Source organism: Microcaecilia unicolor, chromosome 11 (genome assembly GCF_901765095.1).
Source record: "Microcaecilia unicolor chromosome 11, aMicUni1.1, whole genome shotgun sequence".
NCBI lineage: Eukaryota > Metazoa > Chordata > Amphibia > Gymnophiona > Siphonopidae > Microcaecilia > Microcaecilia unicolor.
Window position 1 is genome coordinate 74328955 of NC_044041.1, and position 12084 is coordinate 74341038.

Genomic DNA, 12084 nt, shown 5'->3' on the forward strand with positions numbered 1-12084 from the left:
ATAATAGTAAAACATATAAAGAAAATATAAACATATTAATGACACACAAAATTCTAAAAACTAAATATACGTTTCTACATTAATAAAAATCTTCAAACAGTAACAGTAAAAAACCAAAGCAAAATATGGCATAACAGGTAACAAAAAGGTCCACCTCTACTTACATGGTGGGCTATGTTATATAGTATGTTATGATTTAATGAATAATAATGCCATAATGTAATGATCTCACCCAGGAGAATTTGTAAGCTAAATTTAAGCACCCACCCTAGCTATTAAGTGCTAGTATGAATTGAAAGATATATTTAAATGATAACTAAAAGAATGAATGATATACTGGGTAATGTGATACTCCAGCACAACTCAAACAAAAGGTAGTGGTGCTCAAGAAAGCACAAACATAAGGTCGCTGAAAAACAAAGTAAATACACCAAGTCGGACAAAACTGAAGGGGCAAATACCCGCTAACAAAAACACATTGTAAAAAGAAGTGCTGGCGTCAAAAAGAGAAGCCAAAACTGAAAGATAGAAGACTGCTAAAACCAAAGCAGAAGAGGTCCCCATGAACAGAGATGTACGAGTCAGAGTGAAGGACACCAGACAAGCAACCAGCACCAAACAGGGAGACCGACGTAGAGAGAGCTAAAAGACGCATCACTCTGAGGGGAAAGGGAAAAATATATAGATGCAGCATTATTAAAATTTTATTAACGTATTTCAAATTACTATGTAAGCCGCATTGAGCCTGCATTATGTGGGAAAGCGCGGGGTACAAATGTAATAATAATAATAAAAAATACCTGTCTCCATGAAAGACAAAGTTAAAACCGTGCCAAATAAAAAGGGAAGAGGGAGGTCATGTGACGCCATGATCCGGAGCGGCTGGTGAAAAACTCCGCTCCTGGCAGCTTACCAACCAGCCCCTCGAAATCAGCGAATTCTGCTTCAGAACGAGTTTCCTTAAGGTAGTGGCAGATTACTCAAAGAGCGCGGCGCTTCAAATTGCTATTTAGTACATCTATGGTGGCGAAAGGAGTCCGCAGGGAGAAGGAGAGGACGTGAGCCGGAGAAGACAAAATGGCGAGCCCGGCCGCGACCACTCAGCGTGGATAGCGGAGGTGGTGGCAGAGGTGACGAGCGTGATGGAGCCCTTACTAGACAGGAGGCTGAGCCCCATCGATAGTAAACTGGCCCGGGTCCAGGAGCATCTGGGGCAGCTTAATAAAGATCTTGTAGACTTTCAGCAACGTCACGGAGCTCTGGAAGATAGAGTGCTGCAGATGGAGGGGGAAAATACCAGACTAAAAACCATAGTAGAAGGCTATGAGGAGAAACTTGAAGATCTTGAAAACAGATCACGAAGAAATAACCTAAGATTCGTGGGGCTACCAGAGGTGTTGGAGTGCAGCAGTCTGCGGGCATTCTTGGAACAGTGGCTACAGGAGCAGATACAACTTCCAGCGGACCTGGGGGAACTCTGGGTGGAAAGAGCGCACCGGGCAGGCCCCAGACACCCAGAGACTGCACGCCCGCGAGTGGTAATTTGTCGCTTGCTAAATTTTGCGCACAAGGAAGCTACTACTACTACTACTTAGCATTTCTATAGCGCTGCCAGGTATACTACAGGCCTTACGCAAAGACCAGGAGCTGCGATATGTCAATAAAAAACTTTTGTGCTTCCAGGATTATTCAGCGGCAGTGGCAGATCAGAGTAGGAAATACTCACCTATATGCACCAGACTATTTGCTATGAAAATCTGATTTGCTCTACAATACCCGGCTAAACTAAGAGTAACATACCAGGTGGATACGAAGATTTACATGACAGTGGAGCAAGCACAAGCTTTTTTGAACTCGGTAGAGCCCAGATGATTGGGAACCTGGAAAGGAACTTATGGACTGCTCCAGGAGGATTAGGAGACGTCAAGCTCTGTCATTCTATCCATAGTGGAACATACAAATTTGATTATACAGTTGATTTGTCCAAACAAGTAGAACAGTTGGATTTGCGAGGAGGAGCTTCCTGATTTTCAGGGTCTATTTTCAGGATAATGGTAAAGACCTAACTAAGGACTTATGCAGTCAATTCATGACCCTCCCAGGTGTATGCTATAGAGAACGAGCAAGTTCCTGGAAGCTGGCTGCCCATTGAGGTCACCAGCAGTGGAACTGCCTGGGAAGACTCTACTTCATTACATGTAACTTTTCAGTTAAGATGGATTATTAATGGAGTTGGGTTGCCATGCAGTCTGGCCAAAACAGCTGTTCGAGCTCTAGAGGCTTTGACTAGGAAAGAGTTGTGAAGAAGATATCGGCTGAGGATCTGGAACTTATACTGTGACATTGATGAGTATGTGGAATAATTGGGGAAGTGAGATGTTGTTGAGTTATATTTACAAGAGGGGTTGGGGGTGAGTGTTGTTAAACGGGATGGTCTCATGTAGGGACTGGGGGACTATAAGGGGAAGTTTGGGGAGTGTAGGGTGGGGTAGGGTTAGAGGGAGAGGGGGGTTTGGGGTAGGGGAGGTATAGGAACCTGGGGAGCCGTATTAGATGGGCTTAGGTGGGAGCATTGGAAGTTAATTTATAAGAATGGAGGGGGGGGGGGGGGCGGAGGCTGGGACGCCTTCCTCTGCTGCAGGATGGGTGTATAGCTGATATGAATAACCATATATGAGTATGAGACTCTGAAAGTGATTACATGGAATGTAGGAGGCATTACGTCTCCTATTAAGCGAACTAAGATTCTGCATCATTTGCAAAGACACAAAGTAGATATTGCCATACTCCAGGAAACTCACTTATCAGATTTTGAACATGCTAAGCTCCGAACTTGGTGGGTGGGGGAATGTGTGTCCGCAGCAGCTCAGGGGAAAAAGGGGGGGATGGTTGCCATTTTGATTAGGAAAGGAGTAATAGATAAGTTAGATTTGTGCTTTGCTGATCTGGGAGGGAGGTTTCTGCTCTGTGAAGCTACTATTCAGCGTCAAAAGATTTTGCTGGGAATCGTATATGCTCCTAATCAATATGACCGAAAGTTCTATAAGATGATCATGTCAAAACTAGTGGCGGGAGCCCCTTTGTCCATGATAGTGGGGGGGGGGGGGGGGGGGGGATTTTAACATGGTTATGAACCCACTGATTGACAGCTCAGGGTTTTGGAGGCAAAATCTTAGACGGGAGGAAAGAAGGCTGCCCAATCTTTGCCAACAGGTGGGGCTTGTGGATATTTGGAGGGTATTGCACCCACAAGAGCAGGACTACACACATCTCTCCTGGGCACATGGCACACAAGCCCGAATTGATTATTTGTTGATTTCAGATCAACTGTTTGGATCAGTTACACAATCTGCCCTGGGGACTTATGCGAGCTCTGATCATGCCTGGGTGGAAATGAGCTGGTCACAGAGGGATACGAGGGGAACATGCAGGCGCTGGATTTTCCCAATAGAGCTATATCAAGATCCAATTTCCTCCACGACCCTCCAGACCGGTCAAGACGCGTGGGTTATGTCCTCCTACCAGCAGAGGGAGACTGAGAAACACTGAGCTTTTGAATACTGTATATATAACCTGTGCAGTACATCCACTAGCCAGTATTTTCTCAGTCTCAGCAGAGGTAGAAGGACAGCCTGTGCAGTCTTCAATAGTCTGGTGAGGTAGTTTGGATACTAGGTCACGGGGACTGGTGGGGTTCCTGACCATTTTCTGTTGCTTGGCATACACTGTACGTGTGTTAATAAAAAAAAAAAAAAAAACGCAGAATAATAAGTTCTTCGGGACCCTGGGCCCAGTGTTTTCCCCCTGGGGTGTCACACCTATTTTGGGTCCCTCCCCCTGTGCTGCTCTCTGTTTCAGAACTTGGCAGCTTTGTGCCTCGGCTGCTTTCCTGGTACTGTAGCCTTGAGTGCCTCACAATTCTCAGCTGCCAATTTAATGTTACTGTCTCTTTAAGGGCAACAGTGAATTTTCTCCTGCTCGGAACGAACGGGGTTTCAGTTCGTTGTTAGAGCATGAGAGCAGCGCGAGTGTGTTGAGTGAGTGAAAGTTTTTTGGATCCGGCTCATGCGGCATTGTTTTTTGGTTTGCCCTCGTGTTTGGATGGCGGGTAAACTGCTCCAGTGTCGCGCGCGCCGCGGTGTGGAATCCCCGGGAGCTCAATGCCGTCTTTGCGGCGAACCGAAGCAGGTGCCGGTGGCAGCGGCTCTCCCCGAGTTGACTGCGGAGGTCCCGGCAGTTTCGGGAGTTGCTGGGGCAGTGGGGACGCCGCTCGGGACATCGTCGGCAGTTCCGGTTTTGGCGGGAACGGCTGCCATTTTGTCAGCGGCGCGCACTGCGGAATCAGCAGTTTTTGGGCCTGCTTCCCCCGTTTTGGTCGCAAAAGGCCCGTCTGAGGCTCCTGGAGGGGTTGGTTTCCCCCCGGAGTTCGTGTGGACCCTCTATCAGGCATGGAGGACGGGACCCCCCCCAATTGGAGGAGGGGGCTAGTACCTCTTTGGCTAAAAGACCACGGGTGGATTGGTCAGAGGACGGGGAGTTTTTTTCTCCGGGTGGTTCTGACGGAGCTCTTAGTGAATTGGGGGACCCAGAGGGGTTTGAAGGTTTGCAGGATGCGGAGTGCCTAATTCCTGGTGAGGATCCCTCGGTGGTTCGTATTTTTCACAGGGATGAGCTGTCTGAGCTTATAGATCAGGTGTCGGCCACCCTTAAGTTTGATCAGCCAGAGGTAGCCATGGGGGAGGCTAGACAGGTGGATCCCTTAGTTAAAGGTATCCAGAGGAAAGCCCGGTCCTTCCCCATGAACAAGGACCTCCGGGATATGGTCTTTCAGGAGTGGAATGTTCCGGATGCGCCATGTAAAGTAGCGAAAGCCATGGCGAGGCTTTATCCTCTTCCGCAGGAAGATAGGGATTCCTTTAAGGCTCCCACTGTGGATGCCGTGGTGACAGCAGTTACTAAAGCCACGGCGATCCCGGTAGACGGAGGTACCACTCTCCGTGACCCCCAGGATAGGAGGCTGGAATCATTTCTCAAACGTAGTTTTGATCTGTCAGCTCTCGCCTTGCAGGCCTCGGTGTGTGGGGGCCTGGTAGCTCGGGCGTGTTTTCGCTGGGCCGAGAAGCTTCTGGATGATTCGGTGGATGTTGGTTCCTCGGGGGTTCAGGAGTTAGCCAAGCTGGAGATGGGATCGTCCTTTTTGTCGGATGCTCTTTATGATTTATTGCGGGCTTCGGCAAAGAATATTGCTATGGTAGTGGGAGCGCGTAGGGCCCTTTGGTTACGCGGTTGGGTCGCGGACGCGGCCTCTAAGGCTAAGCTGTGTTCTCTTCCCTTCAAGGGGTCCATGCTTTTTGGTGAGGAATTGGATAAGTTGGTGAAAGGTCTCAGTGATGCCAAGGCCCCTAGGCTTCCGGATTTTCGTTCCAAGGCGGCTTCCAGGGGCACTTCCTCCCGAGGTCGGTTTAAGGAGGCTCGTCGGTATAGGCCAGGGAGGTCTAGTGGGGCTCCTAGGGGTCGTTTCTTCCAGCGCACCCAGTCCTTTCGTGGGAGTCGTCGCGGAGGGCGTGACTTTTCCACGGGAGGGCAGGTCTTGGGGCGTTATGCACAATGAAGGTGTGCGGGCCCAGGCTCTGGTTCGGGTAGGGGCTCGTCTGAGTCTTTTTTACCAGAACTGGGCCCAAATCACTTCAGATCAGTGGGTTCTCGAGGTGGTGCGAGACGGCTATGCCCTGGAGTTCGACAGTTCACCTCCCGAAAGGTTCTTGGAGTCCCCTTGTCATTCGAGGCTCAAGCGGGCAGCTGTGCGGGACACGTTGGCTCGGCTGATCAGGTTGGGGGCGGTGGTACCGGTTCCCCTCGCTCAGCGCGGCTCGGGCTGCTATTCGATCTATTTTGTGGTCCCAAAGAAGGAGGATGCCTTTCGGCCTATCTTAGATCTAAAGAGGGTCAATGCAGCTCTCAAGGTTCCCTCGTTTCGCATGGAAACGTTGCGGTCGGTCATTGTCGCGGTTCAGAACGGAGAGTTTCTAACGTCTTTGGATTTGACGGAAGCTTATCTCCACATTCCTATTCGTGCTGCTCATCAGCGATTTCTTCGCTTTTCGGTATTAGGGAAGCACTTTCAGTTCTGTGCTCTACCTTTCGGACTAGCAACGGCTCCCCGAACGTTTTCCAAAGTTATGGTAGTAGTGGCAGCGGCTTTGCGGAGGCAGGGTGTTCTGGTGCACCCGTACCTGGACGATTGGCTGATTCGGGCCAAGTCCAGGTCGGAGAGCGAGATGGCTACTGCTCGAGTGGTTCAGTTTCTTCAGTCTCTGGGCTGGGTAGTGAACTTCGGCAAGAGTCATCTGGTGCCGTCGCAGTCGCTGGAATATCTGGGGGTGCTTTTCAATACCAAGAAGGGTCGAGTATTCTTGCCGGGTCCCCGGATTCGCAAGTTGCAGGGTCAGATTCGTCGGTTTCTGGCGGTCTCAGCACCGACGGCCCGGGAGTATCTGCAAGTCCTGGGGTTGATGGCAGCCACCATAGAGGTAGTTCCGTGGGCCCGGGCGCACATGCGGCAGTTGCAGTCAGCTCTTCTCAGTCGTTGGTCACCACTGAGTCAGGAGTTGGACAGTCGTCTTCAGCTGGCGGTAATCCCACGCCTCAGTCTCTGGTGGTGGCTAGACACAGACAATCTGGAAAAGGGAATGCCGTTGGAGGCCCCGCAGTGGGTGGTCCTCGTCACAGATGCCAGTCTACAAGGCTGGGGAGCTCATTGTCTCGGGCAAGTGGCTCAAGGTCGGTGGACTCAGTTAGAGTGGTCCATCAATCGTTTGGAAACTCGGGCCATTCGGCTCGTGCTTCAGGCTTTTCAGAGTCTCCTGTGCCGGAAAGCAGTCAGAGTCTTCTGCGACAACGCCACCGCCGTGGCTTATGTCAACCGTCAGGGGGGCACAAAGAGTCAGGCGGTCGCGGAGGAGGCGGCGCTGTTGTGCCAATGGGCGGAGAGTCACCTTCTAGCGCTCTCCGCGGCACATGTGGCCGGAGTGGACAATGTGGACGCAGATTACCTGAGCAGGCATACTCTAGACCCCGGAGAGTGGTCTCTGCATCGGTCGGTGTTCGAGCGCATTGTGTCGGTCTGGGGTCTTCCCGAGGTGGACCTGATGGCAACGGCCCACAATGCTCAAGTGCCGAGGTTTTTCAGTCGTTGGAGGGACCCTCGAGCGGAAGGGATCAACGCTCTGCTGGTGCCCTGGCCTCAGGAGTTGCTGTATGTTTTTCCTCCATGGCCGTTAGTCGGACGCGTAGTTCAACGCATAGCTCGGCACCCCGGACCGGTGATTTTGATAGCCCCGAATTGGCCGCGTCGGCCGTGGTTCGGAGATCTGGTACGGCTGGCGGTAGCAGACCCTCTTCCGTTGTCAGATTCAGTGGTGTTGTGTCAGGGCCCAATAGTTATGCCAGATCTGGATCGGTTCTCACTTACGGCCTGGCTCTTGAGAGGCACAGGTTAAAGAAGGAAGGGGTTTTCGGCCAGAGTTATCGCCACAATGTTGAGCTCTCGTAGGCAATCTACTTCGTTGGCTTACGTCCGGGTTTGGAGAGTTTTTGAGCATTGGTGCGCAGGTAGACAGGTTCTTCCTTTTCGTGCGTCTGTGACTGATGTATTGGAGTTCCTACAGGATGGTATGGACAGGGGTCTGGCCTTGTCCTCTTTAAAAGTACAGGTGGCAGCTTTGTCCTGTTTTCGGGGGAAGGTTCAGGGGAAGTCTTTAGCTTCTAGTCCTGATGTGGTTCGTTTTTTGAAGGGCGTTAAGTTGCTGCGACCGCCTCGGCGGCGGATGGTGCCTCCGTGGGATTTGAATCTCATTCTGGATGCTTTGGTTAGGCCGCCATTTGAGCCCTTGGTTGCTGTTTCGGACAAGGACCTTTCATTAAAGACGGTTTTCTTGGTGGCCATTACTTCAGCTCGGAGGGTGTCGGAGCTTCATGCTTTGTCTTGTAGAGAACCCTTCTTGATTTTTTCCAAGAAAAGGTTTCGTTGCGGCCAGTACCGTCCTTTTTGCCCAAGGTGGTCTCAGAGTTTCATGTTAATCAAGTCATTTCCTTGCCAGTTTTGGGTAATTTGGCGGGGGATACGGAGCAGCGTCGTCTGGCAAAGCTAGATGTGCGGAGAGTCTTGCGCTGTTATATTTCCAGAACTCGGGAGTATAGAGTTTCTGATCGTTTGTTCGTCCTGCATGGTGGTGCAAAGAAGGGCGCGGCAGCTTCCAAGGCAACGATAGCAAGGTGGTTAAAGGAGGCGATTGTTTCGGCTTATTTGCTAAAAGGTCGCTTGGCTCCTAAAGAGTTTTCGGCCCATTCTACCAGGGGAATGGCGGCCTCTTGGGCGGAATGTAGCATGATTCCTCCGTTAGATATTTGTCGAGCGGTGGTTTGGTCTTCTTTGCATTCCTTTGTTAAGCATTATAGGATTGATGTGCATGCAAAGGAAGAGGCAGGCTTTGGGGCTGCAGTGTTGACCTCTGGCCTTCGTGGATCCCGCCCGTAGGATATTTACTGCTTTGGTACGTCCCACGCATCTTGACCGGTCTGGAGGGTCGTGGAGGAAGGTGAAATTAGATCTTACCTGCTAATTTTCTTTCCTCTAGACCCTCCAGACCGGTCAAGGCCCGCCCTGTCTATCTGTCTGTCTGTATTTTAGGCCAGGAGGTATGGTTGGTCTGTTGTTATTTCTTGGCAGCTGTTGATTGTTGTGTCTATGGATTCAGACTCTGGTTTACCAGTTTTTTGTTGGTTGGAGTCTGGACAGGTGTGGCAGTGTTTGGTAGTCCACCTGTGGAAGCACACACGAAAAAAGGGACACAGTAAGAGAAATAAAGAAAGTGTCCAGTTGGCAGTGACCACGTACAGGGTTGCTCATTATAGTTAGTGTTATGGTTTCTCTGCTTTGTTAGTGTTATACTGGCTAGTGGATGTACTGCACAGGTTATATATACAGTATTCAAAAGCTCAGTGTTTCTCAGTCTCCCTCTGCTGGTAGGAGGACATAACCCACGCGTCTTGACCGGTCTGGAGGTTCTAGAGGAAAGAAAATTAGCAGGTAAGATCTAATTTCACCATTTAAGGCCTCAATTCAGAAAAGCTGGCAGGATTATAAACTACACAATGAAAGGCATGTGGAAGATCGAGTACTGTACTGGGAGGCGGCTAAGGCGGAATTAAGGGGTGAGATAATTAGTTATATGTCCCATAAACGTAAGGCTAGAGATCGGGAAGTCCTACGGCTGAGAAAATTACTAAACGCTGCCAGAAGACGATATGGGTAGATATCTTCTGTGGCGAATAAGCAGCACATATTAACTTCAAACGGCAATAAATGAACACCAAAAAGCCCTGAAATCGCAGGTTTACTATAGATACCAACTCTATAAGCATGGAACTAAGGGGGTAGGCTGATGGCACGCCTTATAGAGGCTAAGCAAGGCAAAGCTAGGATTTTAGCTATGAAGATGCAACAGGGAGCTCGAGTTCACACAGATCGCGAAATTGGTGAGGTATTTTATAGCTATTACAAGCAGTTGTATGAGGCCCCGCAAGATGAGGGTCTCCCAGGAGAGCTTTATTTAAATCATATTAGGCTGCCGGGGGTTTCGCCCAGAGATGAGCAGCGGCTTAATTGCCCCATAACAGCAGAGGAGGTACTATTGACTATCAACCAAAGTACACTGACTAAAGCACCTGGGGTGGATGGATACAGGGCGGAATTTTATAAAATCATGGAAGAGGAGATAGCAGATCCTTTGGTGCAAATGTTCAATGTATTTATAGAAAAAGAATATCTGCCCCCTGCCCTGAACACTGCTTGTATCATTGTGATTCCTAAGAAGGGGAGAGACCCAGAACTGGCTGAATCTTATCAGCCTATCTCGTTACTAAATTATGAGGTGAAGTTGATGGCTAAGATTATGGCGAATAGATTAGCTAGAATTCTGCCAAAACTAATACGGGACTCTCAGGTGGGGTTCGTGAGAGAACGGACGATAGTTAAAAATGTTAGGAGGGTTTTGGCCTCCCTGGAAGCCAGACGTCGGGGGGAATATCAATTCACTATTGGTCAGCTTTAATGCCGAGAAGGCTTTTGACCGTGTGTACTGGAGTTTTTTTGTATGCTGTGATGCGGAAATATGGATTCTCGGGTAGTTTTTTGTCAGGGATAAAAGCTTTATACTCGAACCCGAAGGCTAGAGAGTATCAGTTAATGAGACAGAAACTGTGGACTTCGAGATGAGAAGGGGAACCCGACAGGGCTGCCCTTTATCACCCCTCTTGTTTGTGTTGACGCTAGATCCACTATTAGGGACATTGAGGAGCAGCCAGCGGTGGCAGGTGTTGAGACAGGAAAGGAAGTTTTTTAAGTGGCGGCCTTTGCGGATGACATCCTGGTCCATCTGACGAAACTGCGGGAATCACTAACGGCCTTACTGGAGATCTTTTCTGAATATGGTGATTATGCAGGCCTACGCTTGAACTTAGGGAAATCGGAAGCTTTGGCCTCCTCGGAGGAGGTCTGGAGTGGTTGGCGAGGTGACTTTCCTTTGAGGAGAACATTTAACTCTTTTAAATATTTAGGGATCCTGCTACCCATGAATACATTAGCGTTACATGATCTTAATGTCACCTGGCTGCTAGAGGAGACCCGTAGGATGCTTCAAGGCTGGCAAGACTTGCCGTTGTCAGTATTGGGCAGAGTGAACTTGGTTAAAATGGTACTATTTCCTAAGTGGCTTTATGTATTACAGACAGTTCCTCTCTGGCTACGTCGTAAAGATTTGAAGTTTTTTTATAGTTTAGTGTCAAAATTCTGTTGGAGGAATAAGAAACCTAGAATTTGATTCTCGCATTTGATTGGGGGATGGAACCGTGGAGGAATAGGTATGCCGGACTTAGCGTTATACAATCAAGCATGCCAGATGCGACATCTAGGAGACTGGTGCTTAGATACTCAGATACATACCCCAATAACCTTGGAGGCTGCATATTTTGAACCTTATCAGTTATTTTCATTACTACATCATAAGACATGCCAGCTCCCTGAGGATTTTAGAACAAGTGTGCTGTTGAGGCCACTCCGGGAGGTGTGGGGAGTGCTTATTCGACACTTAGGTGGAGACCCGGCTGTGACAGGATCAACTTACCATACGAGGTAATTGTGAATTTCCATCTGGCATGTCTAGTCATAACTTTATGGTTTGGGCTCAGCGGGGGATTACATGTTTGGCAGATTTAGTTGGTGAAGACAGGCAGCCCCTTTCAGATGAGGACTTGGGTCGGGTTGGAGAGTCCTGGGGAAATAGATTTGCTTTACGACAGGTGAGACACTATGTTGCTTCCTTGCCTAGGGATCTCTTGGGGAATCCTTTGGGGAGTAGGATTCAAGAATTCTTCCAATCTATACGTGAGGGAAAGCTTACAATTTCATTACTGTTCAAAGAAATAAGTGGCAACCCCCCCAAGGACTATGAGTTCTTGAAGAGATCCTGGGAGAGGGAGCTGGGCTCACCGTTGAGGCTATGGGATATCCAAATCAGTGGCAAGAATACCTTTTCTGGTGTCAGATGCCCGATCGAGAGAATGTGCATACAGATGCATTTATAGAGGATATGTGGCTCCTTCTCAACTGGTGCATGTGGGAGGTAATCAAGGTCCAGAGTGTCTTAAATGTGGGAGGAGCCCGAGTACTTTAGTACATATGTTTTGGAGATGCCCAGCTCTGGAGAGGTTCTGGAGTCAAATCCGACGGTTCTGGGAACTGCAGCTGAGTATTCCTGTGTTGGGGACATTGGAGCAATTACTGTTGGATGTACCAGGGGCTTTTGGAGGTAGGAATCGCTTTGAGATATTAATGCTCCGCAAGATGTGCTTAGTAGCTAGGAAATGTATTTTACAATATTGGACTGTTAAAGATCCCCCAGCCTACTGCATTGGAGGAATCAGCTACACCTGTTGATATCCTGGGAGGCTAGAGATTCTAGGCTTTCTCAGAGGAGACGAACTACATTTCTGGCAATTTGGGGCCCTTATTTGCAAATCCTAAGT